The following is an 18738-nucleotide window of genomic DNA, read 5'->3' as shown; positions in this document are numbered from 1 at the left end:
CTGGATAGAATGTATGTATTTTGTGGGGAAAACAGAAGAGGTGAAGCTAACACTGCATTGTGTACAGTGGACAGGATCAATGATGATCCAGTTCCTTTGCCTTCCCAGCAAAGAACAGCCTCTGAAATGAGGCTAATGTTGACCACTTCCATAGATTATTGAGAGGGTTAACTGAGATAAAGGAATATGGGTGGCAGGAACTAAGTAAATGATACTTCCTTTCACTTTTTATGTGCAAAGTATTTTGAAAGGTGCGGAGGGCAAAGGGGCTAACATTTAGACTGAGTGGCTGGATGGGGAAGCAATTGCAAAAACAAATGTGTGATCCTTGCCATCAGGGAATTTGCAACAGATTGGAGGAGCAGGGCAAACACATTCAATTAGGGGAAGATAATGCAATTAACAGAAAGATGGTAAAAGTACTGAATGTGGCTGGAGTTAGACAGCCTTAGGATTGCAAATTAAGCCTTTGAGGTTAGTGCATGTGATGGTTTGTATAATCCAGATTTGAAGAAAGGCTGGCGCACAGGGCGAATGCATGCTAGGAAAATACTCTGAGAGACAGTCACACACTTTAAAAAGTGATAAAATGTTGTAATTATGTTCTTTACTTTTGAAAACTGCCTCCTCTTGTTTACTTCACTGTATTTCAGGAAGCATTTTATAATAAGCAAACTGCAACCCTTTTTATACTGTGTGTGGAAGGAGGTGTGGGAAGTGATGGCGTTGACTCTCAGCTACTTCTGGCTGACCTCTGTCTTCAAGGGATTCCTGAGTCTCCACCTAAGCACCATGGGTGGGGCTACTGCGAACTAGTCACGAGCTAGATTTGCTTGCTAGCCACTCCTGAAATTCTTACTGTGGTGCTGGAATAGGGAGGTGGAGGAAATAAGCATTTTATTTATACCTCTCCTTTGGGATTTATCACCTTTCAAGGTGTAGTTTCAGTTATTTGCAGGTGTGTCTTATCTTCCCTGTTGGATTGTAAATTGCTTGAGGGAGGAAGGGTCTCTTGTTTATTTTTCAATAAACAAAATGTTGTCATAAGGAATTGGCTTTACTCCAAAGTCTTGCTGATTGAATTACATGGATCTTTTTTGTTGTTGTTTATTTAATAGCACTATTCAAGAGTGTCTGAAACTATGTCAGTATTCATTTAGTCTTTGGCATATTTGGGATTCAAAGGAAATTCATTCTCTTACCACGTCTAACTTGTACTCCCGCGGTGTTAGGGATCAACCACGGCATGCTTTAGAGTCTTCATCTATATCCCTCTGGAAATTCAGAAATTTGACCACCTACTGTTTGTGCAGAGGAGATCAGAGGAGGCACTTGTCTCACATCTGATAGCTAAACCAGACACCTGGGTCTGGTAAACAGAAGCAAGTGGAACCCAAAAGAAGACAAATTGACACATCTAACAAATGTAGGAAGGCCACTGTTTTCCCTGGGCATGGCTTTCTGGGAGAGCTCAGAGTTAAGTAGCAGTTGACATGAGAGAAATGGCAAGAACACAGTGGAGTAGAAAGGTCTGCTGTCCCTGAGGCAAAGCTGGGTAATTCTTCTTGGAAAGAGTGGGCATTACAATTGATTACTGGCACAGTGGGCAGGCATCCATGAAAAACTCATAATCCGGTGCTGGTGATGTGGAGGCGAGGGGAGAGGGGGTTAGAGATGCTGCTGCTGCTGCTGCTGATGATGATGATGAAGATGACGACGATGATGTGGATGGAGCCTGTACCAATTTTGATGCTTTGCACATCCATTGAAGTTTGGTACCCTCTTCCTCATAGTAGAAGGGAAAGTTATTTGATCTAGGTGTAGGCTGCAAGGTGATTGTAAATACTCATGTACTTGTGTAATTGAATTGGCGGTAACTTATTTTTAGAAGTCCTCTAAGAAGCCAACCATCCAACCACAAAATTTCCAGTGGGAAATGAGAAGCAGATTGCTGAAGAAAACCTTGCTGCTTACCGTCTGTACACATGCAGTATGGCGCTGGGTGCTGGTTATTCCTCCAGTACAATGGCTAGTCTCTGCCCACTTCCACCAAAGTGTGTGAGCCAGCCTGGCATTGAGCTCCAAACTGCAGAGCCTTGCATATTTTGTTTTTCTCTGTTTGGTCATTTTGTGTCTACCAGTCCAACTGGTTGACATGTGAAGCAGTGTGAAGAATGAGGGCTAACTGTAGTGCTGCCCAAAGAATTTTTAAAATTGCTCTTTCCCTTGAATCCTATTGTTTATACTATGCACAAACTCTGTGTGACATTTAGATTTGGGGAAAAACAATTGAATAACATTTTTCTCAGTCAATTTTGGGTCACAGACCAAGGGTTTTTCTCTTTTCTTCCGAGATCCCCACTTATTGAAACACTTAGCCTTTTGTTTTTTTTTTGTTTTGTTTTTGTTTTTGAGATGGAGTCTTGCTTTTTCTCCCAGGCTGGAGTGCAGTGGCGCGATCTCAGCTCACTGTAACCTCTGCCTCCTGGGTTCAGGCGATTCTCCTGCCTCAGCCACCCAAGTAGCTGGGACTACAGGCGCAGGTCACCACGCCCAGCTAATTTTTGTATTTTTAGTAGAGATGGGGTTTCACCATGTTGACCAGGCAGGTCTCGATCTCTTGACCTCTTGATCCACCCCCTCTTGGCCTCCCAATGCGCCAGTGGCATGAGCCACTGCGCCCGGCCATACTTAGACTCTTTAAAGGATCATTTAACTAGTATATTTATTAGGAGGCAGTAGAATGTACTGTGGTGATTAAGAGCTTGAATTTGGGCGCAAATTCTGGCTCTACAACTTCTATGCACCCCCACGAAAGTCACTTAGCTACTTTATTCTTCAGCATTTTCAACTATAAAATGGGGGTAATTACGTTCCTACCTCATTGACTTATTGTTAAAAACTCAATGTTAAGCACTCAAATTCTTACTAATATTTATTGGACAATTTGATTGATCAAGGCACAAAGTACATACAGAAAAGTAGATGAAGTTCACCCCATTAAAGAGTTTACTACAGTGTTGTTGAGGAAATATGCATGTGAGACACAACCAACTGCCTGGGAACTCAAAGTAAGACAGGTTTTATTAGAGTTCAGAGGAGAGAACGATCACTCCTATGTGGGAGGCACACAGAATTAATAAAGCTAGAAGAAACAATAGAAAGGGAAAGATGTCTTCACTGGAAGGGAAGGACCACAAGAACGAAGGCTCAAAGCTACCAACATATCTCTACTGCTTGGTTGAGTGGTTGACCAGTGAAGACTGCTGGTAGCAGGCAGATGGGTCCAGAATGTATAAAATGGACTGGATATAGAAGATCCTCCTCCTTTTTCTCTCTACTTATTTTTCCTCTAATGTGATGACTGCTACCTGCTCCCAGGACATTTTGCTCAAATGGTCTTCAAACTCACAAGGATAAGAATGTCCCTCCAGTCTATACAAAAGGGAGAAACAGGACTGATAAGGAAGGAAGAACATGTTTATCTATAAATCCACAATCTGATGGAAGAACTATTCTGCAGAACATTTGGTGAGGTTAAAAGAGAAAGAAAAGCAGCCCATCAGTTTGATTGTTGTGGGAACCTTCTACCAGCCAAACAGATGGAGGCTGAGGCTGATCTGTTGATACTATACAAATGGCAAAACTGGAAAAGGCAATAGGAGGTGACCATCTCAGCTTCTGCTGGCTAATTGGGCTAAAAACAACCCAGTACCTTTCAGCCTATTTTTGTCACTTTTCAGAATACAACAAATAAATTGCTGTATTGGATTTATCACCAACCATTAAGAAAGAATGACTTTATGGTGTGGAAGATGGAGGAGCCTTTGATGACAACAGTCCTGATCTCTTGGAAGTTTTTTTTAACTTATATGAGAACATGTTTAGATTTAGAACACTATTACACGTGTAGTGAGAGAATTCTTATATAACTCATACCAGTTTCCCCATCTTTATCTTATATTAGTACATACATTTGTCACAATTCATCAACTGATTTTGATATACTACTGTTTTGCTATTTTCCGTAATGTCCTTTTTTTTTTTTTTTTTTTGGTGGTTGCTCTTGTTCCAGGATCCTATCTGGATTACCATGTTATATTTGTCATTAGATTTGTCATGTCTACTTAGGCTCCTCTTGGTTATGACAGTTTCACAGATTTGCCTTGGTTTTGATGACCTTGACAATTTTGAGAATTACTGTCCAGTGTTTTTTTAGAAAGTCCCTCGCTTGGGATTTGTCTCATGTTTTTCTCATCATTAGACTGGAGTAATGTACCCAGGAGTGTTTGGGGGACATCATATCAAGGGTAAAACTATCGTATCACATCACATCGTATCAAGGGTAATACTATTAATATGACTGATCACTGTTGATGCTGATCTTTATCATCTGGCTGAAGTATTATTTGTCAGGTTTCTCCACTGTAAAGTTATTCTTTTTATTCCCTTCTCTTTTTATACAGTAGTCTTTGGAAGGAAGTCACTCTTTTTAGCCCACATAGAAAGAGTGGAGTATCCTTTAGGGTGAAGTATCTATAAAAATTATGTGCAATTATTCTGCATGAAAAATTTGTTATTCTCCCCATTTATTTACTCATTCAATCATTTATTTATATCATTATGGACTCATATATTTTATACTTTGAGTTATAATCCAGATACTGCTTCATTTTCTTGCTCATGTTGTTCCAGCTTTAGGTCATTTTTTGCCTCCTCTTGCAGTTGGCTCCTGTAATCCTTGAAATACTCTTGTCATTTTGGGGCTTTGTTTGCTTGCTGGCTTGCTTTGTAGCACCTTCTTACTTTCTGGCACTACAAGATGCTCTTAGCTCACTTGTATACCACTTGTATTTCCTGTCTCAGATCTCTCGGAATTTGTAACTATGAAGAAAAAAACTCCAGTCAAAGACATATTACCAGGGCTTTAGGAGAGCAGATTTAAAAACATTCAATGAAAATAAATCAGATCTCACAGCTTTTTAGGGATATGTAATTCAGAAGGGATGAGAGTTTCTGAAAAGTGAAATCCTGATTAGACAAATATGATGAAACTTCATGAGAGATATAAGGAAATAGAATCTAAGGGAACCCATGTGGCTTCAGAGGACACTTTATGATTAATTTGTATTTTAAAAAGACATGCACAGAAGATGAAGAAAGAACTTCTGATTGAACTAAGTTTCTAAAAATATCACCAAAAGTTACTTAGCTGCTGGTTTGTGAAAATGATTATATCACTCTACTAAATGAAGTTATTTGGTTTGCCTATAAAGCAGCTATATTAAAATGGGTACTCTTGTCATTTCTCTGAAGTAATCTCTGATCATCATTCATTTACTCAATGAATTTTCAGTTGCCCATTGTGTGAATTTTTTTTCTTTTTTCTTTTTTTTTGAGATGGAGTCTCGCTTTGTTCCTCATGCTAGAGTGCAGTGGCATGATTTTAGCTCACTGCAACTTTCCTGGGCTCAGGCAATTCCCCTGCCTCAGCCTCCCAAGTAGCTGAGATTACAGACACCTACCACCACCCCTGGCTAGTTTTTGTATTTTTAGTAGAGACAGGGTTTCACCATGTTGGCTAGGCTGATCTCGAACTCCTGACCTCAAGTGATCTGCCTGCCTTGGCCTCCCAAAGTGCTGGAATTACAGGCGTGAGCCACCACACCTGGCCTACTGTGTGAATTTTAATGCCCATTATGTGAACTCTTAGGCTCTGGGGATGCACAGTGGTAGATTTTTGGAGCTACCAAAATCTGTGCTCTCTTGGAGTTTATATTTGAATTATATATTTTATATATATATTATTTATTTGTGGGCCTTTTTTTTTTTTTTTTTTTTTGAGACACAGTCTTGCTCTGTTGCCCAGGTTGGAGTGCAATGGTGTGATCTCAGCTCACTGAAACCTCTGCCTCTGAGGTTCAAGCTATTCTCGTGCCTTAGCCTCCCAACTAGCTGGGATTATAGGCATGTGCCACCACGACCAGCTAATGTTTTGTATTTTTAGTAGAGATGGGGTTTAGCCATGTTGGCCAAGCTGGTCTCGAACTCCTGGCCTCAAGTGATCTGCCCGCATCAGCCTCCAAAAGTGCTGGGATTACAAGCGTGAGCCACCGCGCCTGGCCATGAATAGATATTTTAAATATGACAATAATACATGCTTTGGAGAAAGGTAAAGCAGGATAAGGGAGTCGGGGGTTCTGAGGTGGGCTGATGGGACTATTTATATACGGCAGTTGAGGAAAGCCCCATTGCTAAGGTGGCATTTGAGCAGAGACAGGGAGGAAGCAAGGGAATGAGCCATGTGCATACCACTAAGAAGAGTATTTCAGGCAGAGGGAACAGACAGTGCAAAAGCCTGAAGCAGGAATGGCTTGGAACACTCCAGGAATAGCAGGTTGGTCCATGAGCCTGGAGCGGGGTCAGCCAGGTAGTGAGATGGAGTGAGTGAGGACAAACACACGTTTGGGCAGGTGGTGTCTGGGATGGAATCACGGAAAGTGCGTGTGAGTGGCTGTCGTGGGAGCTGTGTACTGCTGTGGAGTTGGGCTGTGGAGGTCCTTGTGAGAACTTGAGAAGCTATTGGAGGCTTTTGAGCAGAGGAATAGGGTCATCTGATTTCGTATTTGAAAAGGACCACTCTGGCCACTCTGAATGTTGCAAAAGTAGAAAGACCAGTTAAAAAGTCTTTTACTCTACTAGTATATTCTGTCTTAATCTATTAATCTTGATCTATTTGTATGCATATTTCACATGTAGTAATTGTGTACATACAGTTTTGCCATCTGTGTATTTTAACATTTTTCTTCTGTTGCTCTGTAGTCCTCAGGTTTATAACATTCAGTGGCTGCGTAATAGTTTGTGTATAGTCTCCTACTGCTGCTGTAAAACTTACCACACATGGAATGACTTAAAAGGATACAAATTTATTTTCTCACAGTTCTGGAGGTCAGAGTCCTAAAATCAAGGTGTTGGCAGAGCTGCACTCCTTTTGGAGGCTCTAGGGGAGAATCCGTTTCCTTGCTTCTTCCACCTTGTAGAATCCACCCTCACTCCTTGACTCATGGCTCCTCACTCCATCTTTAAAGCTAGCAGCATCTTCAAACCTTACCTACCCCTCTGCCTCTGCTTCAATCACCACATCTCCTATTCTGAACCTGTCTTCCTCTTCTATACACTTTGGAGATTACATTAGGTCCATTTGGATAATCCAGGATAATCTCCCCATTTTGAGACAATTTAATTACATCTAGAAGATTCCTTTTACCATATATTCACAAGTTCTGGGGATTAGGATGTGAACATCTTTGGGGACATTATTCAGCCTACCACAGCTGATGTTTTATAGTTTACTTAAACATTTCCATTATTGAATACTTAGAAGGCATCCAGTTTGGGGCCATTTTGATATTCCTATACTTCCTATATTTATATACTTTGACCTTCTTTTCTTTCAGATTGTGTCTCTTAAGATAAATATCCAAGTTTAGGTTTCCTGGAACAAAGAGCATGAACATCTTTTTTTTTTTTTGAAACGGAGTCTCGCTCTGTTGCCCAGGCTGGAGTGCAGTGGCCGGATCTCAGCTCACTGCAAGCGCCGCCTCCCGGGTTTACGCCATGCTCCTGCCTCAGCCTCCCGAGTAGCTGGGACTACAGGTGCCCGCCACCTCGCCCGGCTAGTTTTTTGTATTTTTTTAGTAGAGACGGGGTTTCACCGTGTTAGCCAGGATGCTCTCGATGAGCATGAACATCTTATGTATTTGCTTCCAAATACAGTTACATTATTGGATGTCCATTTCCCTACAGCCTCACTAGGTTAGCCTTCTATCTCTTAAAGGTGTGTTTCCAGTTTGTTACAAAATGACATTTTATTGATGTGTTTATTTTATTTCCTTAATGGTTAGGTTGAACCTTTTTGGAGTGTGCGTGGGGGCATATGTCATTTGTATTTTGAGAATAGTGTTGTGTTTATTTTGCTTTTTAGTTGTATCTGGAGCTAGAAGAATGGAGACAGCAATAGACTGTTGCTTAAATAAGGGCATAAGGCTGGCATGAATAGATGACATACGCAGAACTATATTGCTTTCAATTCTCCATCAAAGGAAATTATTTCCAAAATGAAAAGGGTGTTACTAAAAGGGATTTGGATGACAGTGAAAGAAAATCCAGGTAATTTGAATGCATTTACCTCTCTGGGACACACTGGATTGTATCTCAGGGTTAGCAGGGTTGAAGGAGTTAGCAGACATCATCTTTGAGCCATTGCTGGTGATTGTTGAGTGAACTTGGAGAGTGGCAGAGGTTCCAGAAGACCAGAGATATGCCAATGTTGTTCTATGTAGCTTTTGACAAAGTTGAATTCCTAAAACTTTCAATGTATGAAATGCACCCTTGCAAAATTTCTGGACTACCATCATATGAATTATTTAGTAGTCCAGAGAAGAGATTGCATTGATCCTTAGGAACCAGCATAAATCTAGTAATGTGTAGTGACCAGTTGTCACATTTTCTTTTATAAAAGGGGCTTCTGTATTGGAAGATAATGCCAAAGACATCAAAGCATTTGACAAATATTTCTCGCCGTTCTCCTTAAGGACATAATAGAGAGATGTTTGGAGGATGACAGAATAATGCAATAAATTCATAGCTGATTCTATTCATATGCCATAACATAGGTAATGACTGAGTGTTTGTTGGCCTAGAAAGAGGTTTCCAGTGGCAGGTATTTAGGGTTTTCTTGGCCCCAAACTGAAGAAGGGTCCTTAGAACTTGTATAGAAATCTTAAAAATTCATATTTATGTGGCTAATGATATAAACCTATAGAATAAATCTTCATAATATGAACTATGAAAATAGGCCAACACCAACTAAATACATTTAACAGAAATAATGAGAACTTCTAAAATGAGGTTGTATTTAGAATTGAAACAACAGTTGATTTTCTTTATTTTTGGCCTTCTTGAATTTCACCAATTACAAATAAAAACAATAACATTTGTATAGTGAAAATGACTTTTTAAGGTTAATTCGTGTATGGTAGGAGAATGCTGGGTCCACCTACATATGGTTGCTGTGAGAGCATGCTATAATAAAGAATTGCTGGACTGAGAGGAAAAGATGTGAGTACTGTTCCTGTCACCACCATAAACTAGTTGTCATCTTGGGCCAGCAGCTGGCATCACCTTTCTTGGGTCTGCATATTATCATCTGAAAGCTGGAGATGACAAGAGGTGGGGTGAAGTTAATCACTTTGCCCCATTCCCGCTCTCATGTGATATCAGGAGTACAACTTGATTCTCATGTCCCTTGGCGAGTTTGGCCAAATTTCTAGACTCTTAAATGGACCCTTCCAGATATTTCTAGCTTAAACAGACCCTTTCAGGCCCTCTCTGAGAAGGGGCCTCTTTTCTTTTAATCTGCAAGTTCCTTCAGATCACCCTTCTTCAGGATCATATTAAACTATCCACATTTTCAATGCTTTATTTCAAGTTTCAAACAGTGTACTTGAGCCCACTTTGATCTCAGGAAGGTCAACATTTTTTTTTCCTTTTTGGGGGGCTCAGGCCCATGCCTTGACATTTCTAGATGAGCCTATAGCCTCTTCACCGGCCAAAAATGTTCCCCATAGCTTTACCATGGGGTCTGGCCTTCAGTTTCTCCATTCTCCATCAGCCGACCCTGAATCCTGGCCACCGTCAGCATTTGATCATCGACTGTTTCTCTAGCTTCTTTCCCAGCACCACTATTTTGATTCCGTTGTAATCTTTATGACCATTTAATTTTGAATTTTTAAACTTCATATTTTATTTTCCTATTTTGTATCTTCACATTATCATTTGTAAAGGAGTTTAAAATATTTCCTGTGCCTCAATTTACTCTTGCTTAGTCTGATTTTCCCCTTATCAGTCCTCAAATATCATCAACTCTTTATTTTCTGCTCTTATGGGACACAACATTTGTACATCTTCATACAACCTAGCCTTTGGCTTCTTTTGTCTATATACTTGGATTAACCTCTCAGAGTTGGAGATCTTTGACTGAGGGATGTAGTAGTATAGTTCTTGATCCATTTTGGGTACCTTTATTTTGACTGACAAAGACAAGAGGCCACTTCAGCACATTATATTCTTTCCTTAAAACTTTAAAATATTTAAGAAGTCAGCATTTATATTTAAACATAAATTTCAGCCTCCTTCTTAGGGCTTCCCTTAATACCACAGTAATTTTGGTTGGAGGAATATTTTGTAGCCTGTGATATCTCAGATTGCAATACTTCTCTGCCTCCTGTTTCCTGCACTTCTCCTCTAGCTCCTTCCACTGAGAATTCTCCCCAGGCAGCATTTTCACGCTTTCAGTGCTCATTTCAGGCGCTTTCTTCTCTGCTGTGCCTATGCATGCTTGAGGCTTTGTCCTAAACTCATGTGACCTGCATAGCTAATTTCAGGTTTTCAGTCTAGGCTTATACTGCTGAACCCAAGAGACTGACGTATTGCCCAGACTCCTGCACGCTGTCTGCCAGCCGCAGGTACATCCTGGGGTCATGTATTATGCTCCTGGTTAGCACATTGGGCAGGAAACAAGCTACCCATTGTGGCTGTGACCAGGTGTAGAGTCTCTTTGCTTATATGAAAAACAGTTCTTTGACCTCACTACCTGCGGCCTGTCCTTCCTGCTACTGTGTCCTTGATAGGCCAGCTCCCCACCCTTTGCCTAGAAAGCATTCCCAATCCCTACCAGTAAGACAAATGGAGCAAAACAGGAAGCCATTTCTGTGCGGCCCAAGGCTCTGCTATACATGTGTTTGCATCCAATGTCTGAATTTTCTCCATGAAGAAATGGAAGATCTTGGGACAAATCTTTTGGTAAGATTTAGATATTGCATAGCTCCTAACAAGGCTTTATAAATAGAAGTACTTAAAGCCTTTGAGACATGGATACTTTCAGAAAGTGTTTTTAGTTTATCTCATTTCTATACATGTTTTTGGGCTGACTAAATGTTAAGTAGTTCTAATACAGTATGGTACAATGGGTCTCTTCAGTCTCTTGGGTTCAATGGAAGTTAAGTGGCTGTTATATATGTAGTTCACAACAGTAGAAGACAGAAATAACCTATGTCTTCTCTATAATCACAGAGATACCTAGCATGAGGACAGAGATGCCTTTTAATATATTTTTCTCCTGAAGCTCTCTGATAGTGGTCTTCTAGGCAATGCAGGAGTTCAAACTTCATAACTACGACTCTGGTTCAGTAGCTCTGATGAAATCACGGGAGCTCCTTTAGCAACTGAATTGTTTGCATGTCATAAAATTATGATATGCTTCAAAGGCAAATATTTATTTAGTGAGAAATGTGGGTGTGCACAGTAAGGCTTGTGCCTTCCTCATGGCGTATTTCCTTATGAAGTTTATTAGTCTCTGACTCTAGGCAACGTGATATTATGGGAGTGGCACAGACCATAAATGTCACAAGATCTGAGCTCAAGCCATGATGTAGCTAGTTATCCTTGAGTTGTAAGACTTCAGGCTCAGAAGCCAGTCGGTGTGCCAGGGGTGTTTTACCTACAAACCTGAGAGGGATTGGGGGAAGTTTTAGATCAGGTCATTTCTAAGAAATCTTTTAGCTTTAAAATCTCAAATTAGTATTTCTAAATGCCATTTTACCCACTTTTATATAATTACCCATTTAACCAGACTTAGAAAATTATGAAGAAAAAATATATACTCTTTCATTCCCTAACACAGATAAAATCATTGTTCATGTTCTGGAGCATTAGCTTCCTTTTTTCTGAGCAGATATATCTAAGAAAGCCTAAAACTGTGTGTGTACATGCATTTCAAAAATTGGAATCATATATTTTTTCATAAATTGATTTTTGTTTCATTTAACATTATCCCATGTCATCTGAGTAGGACTTAGAGTTTTTGTCCAAAACTAGATTTCCTTGGTCACTTTTGCAGTTTCTTTGAAATTTTCCGTATTGAAGACAATGTTATGCACTCTCCAAACTAAGCACCCTTGGCTTCTGAATGTGCTGTAAGTACAGTCAGTTGATTTCATTCCAGAGAACAAGCAGTAGAAATATCCCAGAGCACTCTGCCTTCTTGCTGTCACTGCATAGGTAGAGACTGCCATGGCCAGGGGTCAAGGTGGAGGATGAGGGGTGACCCCTAAAAAATGACATTAGCATGTGACCAAACAGTATCTCGAATTGTCTTGAAAGCCCACCAATCCATTGTGGAATGATCTTTACAAATAGTTTTGCTTGTGTACAACCAGATGAGATGGGGCTGACTCTGAGCAAGGAGATAAAGAAGGGAAACTTGGTAACTAAGCCTGTTCTTTCTGTTCTCTGCCTCCCTCCTTCATGCCTCACCTCTTCTTCTCTTTGGCATTTATCTTCACACTCTCTAGCCCCCCAGTTATCACTTTCTTCTCCATGGGCCCATTGCATTTTGTTGATGCTGCTGATAGAGCCCTTATCACGTATTACTAATTGGAAGATTTGGGTGGTAGTTGTTGGGGGTGGGGAGAAGCAGGGTAGGTTATCATGACCCTACTCATAAGAAGTTTATGTCTCCTCACTTCTATATGAGTTTCAGAATTGGAAGATAATCTTAGCTAAGGTTAGAAGAACATGTGAAGCTGAAATATTACTGAATTTTAAAAATTGTTTTCCACTATTATTTGTTTCCTTGCATGTGGTTTCAGTGACATTATGGGTTACATTGGTTTTGGTGGCCTTGCTTGGAATTTCAACACCGGAGAGCCTATATTAAGAAATCCTACATTTAGTGGGAAGTTTTACTACATCACTGGATGTACTATAAGGTCATCTGGTTTCTGATTCTTAAGTTCTATAATTTGTAGCACTGTTTCCATGGGAAAGTGCATTCCAAGTTCTAAACAGCTGAGTTTTGGATCTCAGCTCCTTTGAGAGTTGTGGACCACTCAGACACAAAATTATCTTTAAATATACAGATAGGTGTATGTAATTTGCGTTGTATGTAGAACTAACCACCATTTGAGCCCTTATTATGTGTCAAGGGCTATAATAAGAGCCTTCATACATTCACTTGTTCCCCTCCTCACCGTGATTCTTTGAGGTAGGCATTATTATCTCCATTTTACAGATGAGGAAGCCAAGGCCCAGCAGAGCTGAGATGTGACTGCAGAGCCGTCCAACCCCAGTCCTCTGACCTTTCTCTGTGCCTGATACCTCTCAGCATTTGAGGGCCTTTTCTCTTTCTGCTTCATCTCCAAAGGTCCTTCTAGGAGAGAGGTGAAAGGTAATTCTTTTGAAAATACATATTTTAAAGCAGTATTATTCCCTTCGAGATACCCATTGATTCCCTTTGATGGAGCCCAATACCATGCTGGATCTTTGCTGTGTCTGAGTGGTGTGAATGGGCATCTATGGGGGTGGCCTCAGGAGCCTGTAGAAAGAGGTACCCCAGGAAAATTTTTTACACAAAAGAACACTATAGCATCTGACTACAAGATTCAAATAAACACACTCAAAATGGTCTGTAGAGAATAGAGTGGTCGACAGTGATGGATAGCAGGTTTCTCTCTTTTTCAAAACAGATTTAATTATAGTGTTCACACAAATCTAACTGAAAATATGAGCCAGAATGTTCATTTGTTCACTCATTTATCAGCTATCAGACTTTGAATGAACCCACATATATATCAGATTTTGTACTAGGCCCCAGGAGGGTACAAAAGTGGATGAAACATAGTCCCTGTCTTCAAGAAGCTCGGAACCTAGTGGGGAGCAGGCCCAGAAACCTTCAGATCCTCTGATGTGCATTTTAAAAATAGCCCAAATACCAAAACTGGTTGTTTTTTTTTTTTTTTGAAACAGGGATGTCATTCTGTCACCCAGGCTAGAGTGGTGCAACTATAGCTTACTGCAGCCTTGACCTTCCAGGCTCAAGCAATCCTCCTGCCTCAGCCTCCTGAGTAGCTGGGACTACATTTGCATGCCACCATGCCTGGCTAATTTTTTATTCTAGTGTAAAGTTAGGGCTATGTGCCCAGTCTGGTTTCAAACTCCTGGGCTCAAGTGATCGTCCTGCCTTAGCCTCCCAAACTGTTGGGATTACAGGCATGAGCCAGGCTTGGCCCAAAATGTCTTTTAATGTCAGCTTTGAATGAGCTTTCATAAGAACAGTGTATATGTGTGAGAAGAAATCCCTGTCACATGGTGTTGATTTGGTAAGCAATATTTCCAATATCAGAAAGACTTGGTCAGTATGTTAATTTGCTAAAACGCACTGGCATATAAGGATGCTGTGGTGGTTGACTTTTCCACATTTGCTTAACCAAAGTGCCAGTTTACTGAAGATGAATTCCATGTCATGTTTTACTGCCCTGCATGTGTTAAGACTTGCTTTTCATGACACTAAGACAATGGGAGATTGAATGGGTGGAGTTAAAGAGGCCCCTGGCCTTTCATTGATTCTCCTTGGGTTTCCTGCTGAGTATGGGTTGAGGCTCTGGCCTTCTCAACTGGGTGCCAGATGAATGTACTGGGAATCCTGTTAGGGTGACATCTAAGAAGAAGACTCATAAGGCACAATATTGGGAAGTCAATCAGAGCTTGTTTCAGGAGGATCAGAGCTGAGCTTGGTGGAGGTTCCTGGTGATAGGGATTCCTTCCTGAAACAATTTGTCTTCCTGAAAAAGGAGGAAGGTGTAAGAACGAGAACCACTGATGTATGCAGGAGGTCCGTAGCCTCAGTTGCCATAGATACTGAAGGCTCTGCATGGCCTGGCCAAGGATGGACCGTGTTACAAGGTGTACCCACAAACCACAGTGATCTTCATCCTCAAGCTGGGGCATGCCGGGCCTCATTTTTGGAAAGTACATTTTCCATGAGATGTGCTAGCACAATGGGGTTCTATGTATAATCTGCCTTGAACAAATAGCTTTCATGGGAGGCCATCAGAAAACAACTTCATCAAGTCTCCTACTCTCCCATTAATATTTATACAGTGGAAAGCATTTCCCCTGTTTTTTGGATGAAAACATATCACGTGGCTATTCTGATTCCTCATATATAATAAAAAACCCCACTTTAATTTGCCAGATACTTAAAATGTCTAGTATTATGGGATAGTTAAAGCTTCCAACTTCATTCATATTTATAACTGCTCCCCTTCCCCTGGCTAGGGCCTGTTGCAGGGAGAGGGGGCTGTGGTTGGAGGCTTTTTCTCTTGCTTACTCAGTAGCTATGATTTCTGGACTGGGGTTAGGGGCTGGGTGGGAAACAGGAAGGAGTGTAGGAAAGCTTTTACTTGGCAGGCGGTATCATAGGAGAGCTCTTTTTGTGTTGTGGGTGTTTAGAGTTGATTCTTTCACTTGTGGAGCCTTTTATGGGTTCTTTGGAGATACCCTCTCACCTTGTCTCTGGGGGCCTCTCACCTCCAGTTTCCTTGTTGGGGCTGCTACACTCTCTTCAGCCTAATTGCAGACTCCTTCCAGTCTCTAGAAAGCCCACCAATCAATTCGTACTCCTGTCTGCTGGGTTCTATTGCTGTCCAGGTGGCCCTTGTTGGGAAGATCCTATTATATGCCCTGTACATATGCTTATGGTGTGGTCCATGGGAAACACTCACACTTCCTTTGTTCCCACCAACTGGGAGAGGGCAGGCTGCTCCCAGGGCAGCTGTCATTTCCTTTGGCTTATCCGTCAGCATCCAGCCAGCTCTCCAGTTCTTCAGATTTCTTAAGCAGAAGTCCCAAACAAGGTCACAGTGCCTTCCATATCGTAACAGCCTCATGCTCTCCAGGTAGTCCTGTTGAGCCCCCTCACTAGGCTGGAAAGGGGAGAAGCAGGGAGGGGCAGGTACTCTTATCTCTTCCTAAGCTTAGTCCTTTAGGCTAGGACCAGACTGGACTGCAGCCTGCTTGCTTCAAACATTCTCTCCTTTTAGCCACCAACAAACAGTCCAGCCTACTTGTAGCCTCACTGTAGATAAGAGGTTTAAGACCAGTGAAAAAGGTTTTGGGCTATGTTCTTTGAAAAACTACATCTAGGCCTGGCACTTCACTTTGGAATCTGGTATCTCATCCATCTTTGTGGCTTGTTTGACACTTCCCATTTTGACGTTCTGTAATACCTTCTTGGGAAGCAGGGCTTATCCTTAGCTCTTCGAGATGCACATGACACACAGCATAGAAAAGGCTCTTGGGAGTAGATAGGAGTGTCCACTTCGCTCCAGCCTCTTCCTCTCCTGCCCTCCATCCTGCTCCAGGACCTGTGCTCCACCTGAATCTTCCACCCAGGAAGCTCCCTCTCTGCTGCCTGCTCCTGCTCTGTGTTGCCAGCTTCTTCTGTTCCTTTAGGATTCGTAAATGTTCCTTCCTTAGTAAAGACTTCTTTGCTCAAACCCCACTTAAGTAGATCTCCCCTAATGTTCTGTTTTCTCTTACTGCAATTCCCTTTATCTCCCTCACAGTACATCTTATATTATAAATGATAATGTTTCCAAATAAATTATACAAGCTATTTAGTGTCTTACTCTCGCACCAAATGGTAAGCCCCATAAAGGAAAATTCATGTCTGTTTTATTTGGTAATAGAAACCTAACCAGTGCTCACTAAATATATGTTGAATAAATGAATGAAAGCATGAATTAAAAAGTTACCTTTGTTTAAGCTGCTCTTTTGCCAAATGTCTCTCTTCTTTTGTGTTAACTCTTTTTTTTTTTTTTTTTTTTTGAGACACAGTCTTGCTCTATCACCCAGGCTGGAGTGCAGTGGTGTGATCTTGGCTCACTGCAACCTCTACCTGCTGGGTTCACGCTACTCTTGTGCCTCAGCTTCCTGAGAAGCTAGGACTACAGGCATGCATCACCATGCCTGGCTAATTTTTGTATTTTTAGTAGAGACTGGGTTTTGCTATGTTGGCCAGGCTGGTCTTGAACTTCTGGCCTCAAGTGGTCTACCCACCTTGGCGTCCCAAAATGTGTTAACTCTTAACAAACAGATTCTTAGTTATATGGCATACACAGAGTTTTGGAAGTACTGAGACAAGGCTTAATTTTTGGTATATTTTTCTGTTCATTATCATCTCCCCTCACCCCTTTCTCCTCTCTCTATCTCACTTTCTCTTTCACTCTGGCTCTTTTTCTCTCACTCTCTTCTAGCAAGAATTTAGTTTGAGGCAAGGAAAGCAGAGGTGCTACCCCGTTTTACAGATACCCACACTAAGGGGAGTTAGCTGTGAGATAACTTTATCTAAGGGGTTAATGGCAAGCATGGCCCAGAGCTCAGCACTTCTATCTGTCTTCTGGTCTTGTCCTCTTTGTGCCTCTCCTGCAGTCCTTCATGTCCAGCTGTCCTCTGGCCTTGCAGCAAGGCCTGGCTTACCACTTCCAGATCCTGCCGAGGTGGCAGCAGCCTGGCCTCAGGCTGGAATGGAAAGACTAGTTCCTAGCCCAGAATCTATCTTGCATGGTACACAGCAAGAGAAATTCTCTTCAAGATGCAGCCCCATGAAAGCAGCATGTTTATAGGTAGTAGATCCCCAAAGTTGTCATAGCCTCCCTCCACCCCCTCACACCGGACCCGTCCCTGCCCTCGGCCCACACAGTTGGGGGTTCACGAGCTATGGGAATGTCTTTCTCCTTAGGAATAGAAGCTGGATTCTGAAGGAAGGCATTGGACTTGAACTAGGCTTGGCGATCGCCTTCCCTCTCATTCTTTCCCTGCCTACTCCATAGACGGTCCTAACTCTGGCCACAAGTCAGAGAATTTCACATTCCTCCCTTAACAAGTTTTACTCCATATAAGGCCCTGGGGGCAGTCTAGACTCCCTGGGCGACTACTTGGGTGTACTTGCTTCAGGAGGAGGAGGAGGAGGCTTATCTCGTATATGCACATTCCTCTGGTGTGTCCTATCTGGTTATTATCAAATCGAAACTGCAGCAGTTGAAGTTTGTTGCTTAATTACTGTCTGTTGATTGTAAAATAATAGACCACCAATTTTGTTGGTTAGTTATTACTGGTGCGTTGTTATAAAGTACACACTGTAACATGGCAGTGTTTTCCTTTGTGCTGTCTTTTTGATGAGTATTGTTATTTACACTCATAATAATGCCTTGCATTCGAAATATGCTTCAGAGTTAACACAGCACTTTTATTTTATTATCTCATCTGGCTCTGTTATAAGGAAATACAAGTAGGCAACTAATTTTAGGAGAGTGGGAGGTAAAATTTTTATTCTAGATATTACTTTACTATAAGTTTTGGCATAATATAGCTTCTTTTTACAGCAAGTACTTATTACTTTAGTTAAAAAATTAGAAGTGAATTTTAAAATTGTATGACTTGCTGTTTTTTAAACCTTCTTGTCATAATCCAAAAAGTAGAGTACTAGAAGACATATTCTGTCCAGGGTCATATAAAATCATAATATCTTAGCTAGAAGCCACTCCTCTAGAATTTGATCCACAATATGGTTTAACACTACATTGTAAAGAAATGGATTGTCCATCCCAGAGTCTGCTTAGCATTGAGGCCTCATTATGTATCTACTTAGGTAAAACTCTTAGAACATAAAATTAACCATTTTACTATGAAAAATGAAGGTGACCACCACCTCTATCTAGTTCCAAGATATTTTCACCATTCCAAAATAAAACCCCATCCTCACTAAGCAGTCACTCCCCATTCCCCACTCCCTGTAGCCCGAGGCAACCCCTAATCTGCTTTCTGTTTCTGTGGATT

General features: G+C 41.3%; 1 protein-coding gene across 2 annotated transcripts in view; it reads left to right on the top strand.

Annotated features, from left to right (window-relative positions):
• The window catches only part of PIP5K1B (phosphatidylinositol-4-phosphate 5-kinase type 1 beta), a 309699-nt gene that overhangs the window by 25055 nt on the left and 265906 nt on the right, over positions 1-18738 (top strand). The window contains exon 2 of one of the 2 annotated variants that reach the window (XM_003911777.4): positions 13133-13288. The exons of the other annotated variant lie outside the window; for it this stretch is intronic. The gene's annotated coding sequence lies outside the window, so the exon portion shown is untranslated. The remainder of the gene's footprint in view (positions 1-13132; positions 13289-18738) is intronic. 2 annotated transcript variants of the gene reach the window in all.

This window comes from Papio anubis, chromosome 13 (genome assembly GCF_008728515.1).
Source record: "Papio anubis isolate 15944 chromosome 13, Panubis1.0, whole genome shotgun sequence".
NCBI classification, from domain to species: domain Eukaryota; kingdom Metazoa; phylum Chordata; class Mammalia; order Primates; family Cercopithecidae; genus Papio; species Papio anubis.
This window is presented reverse-complemented; position numbering and strand designations above follow the sequence as displayed.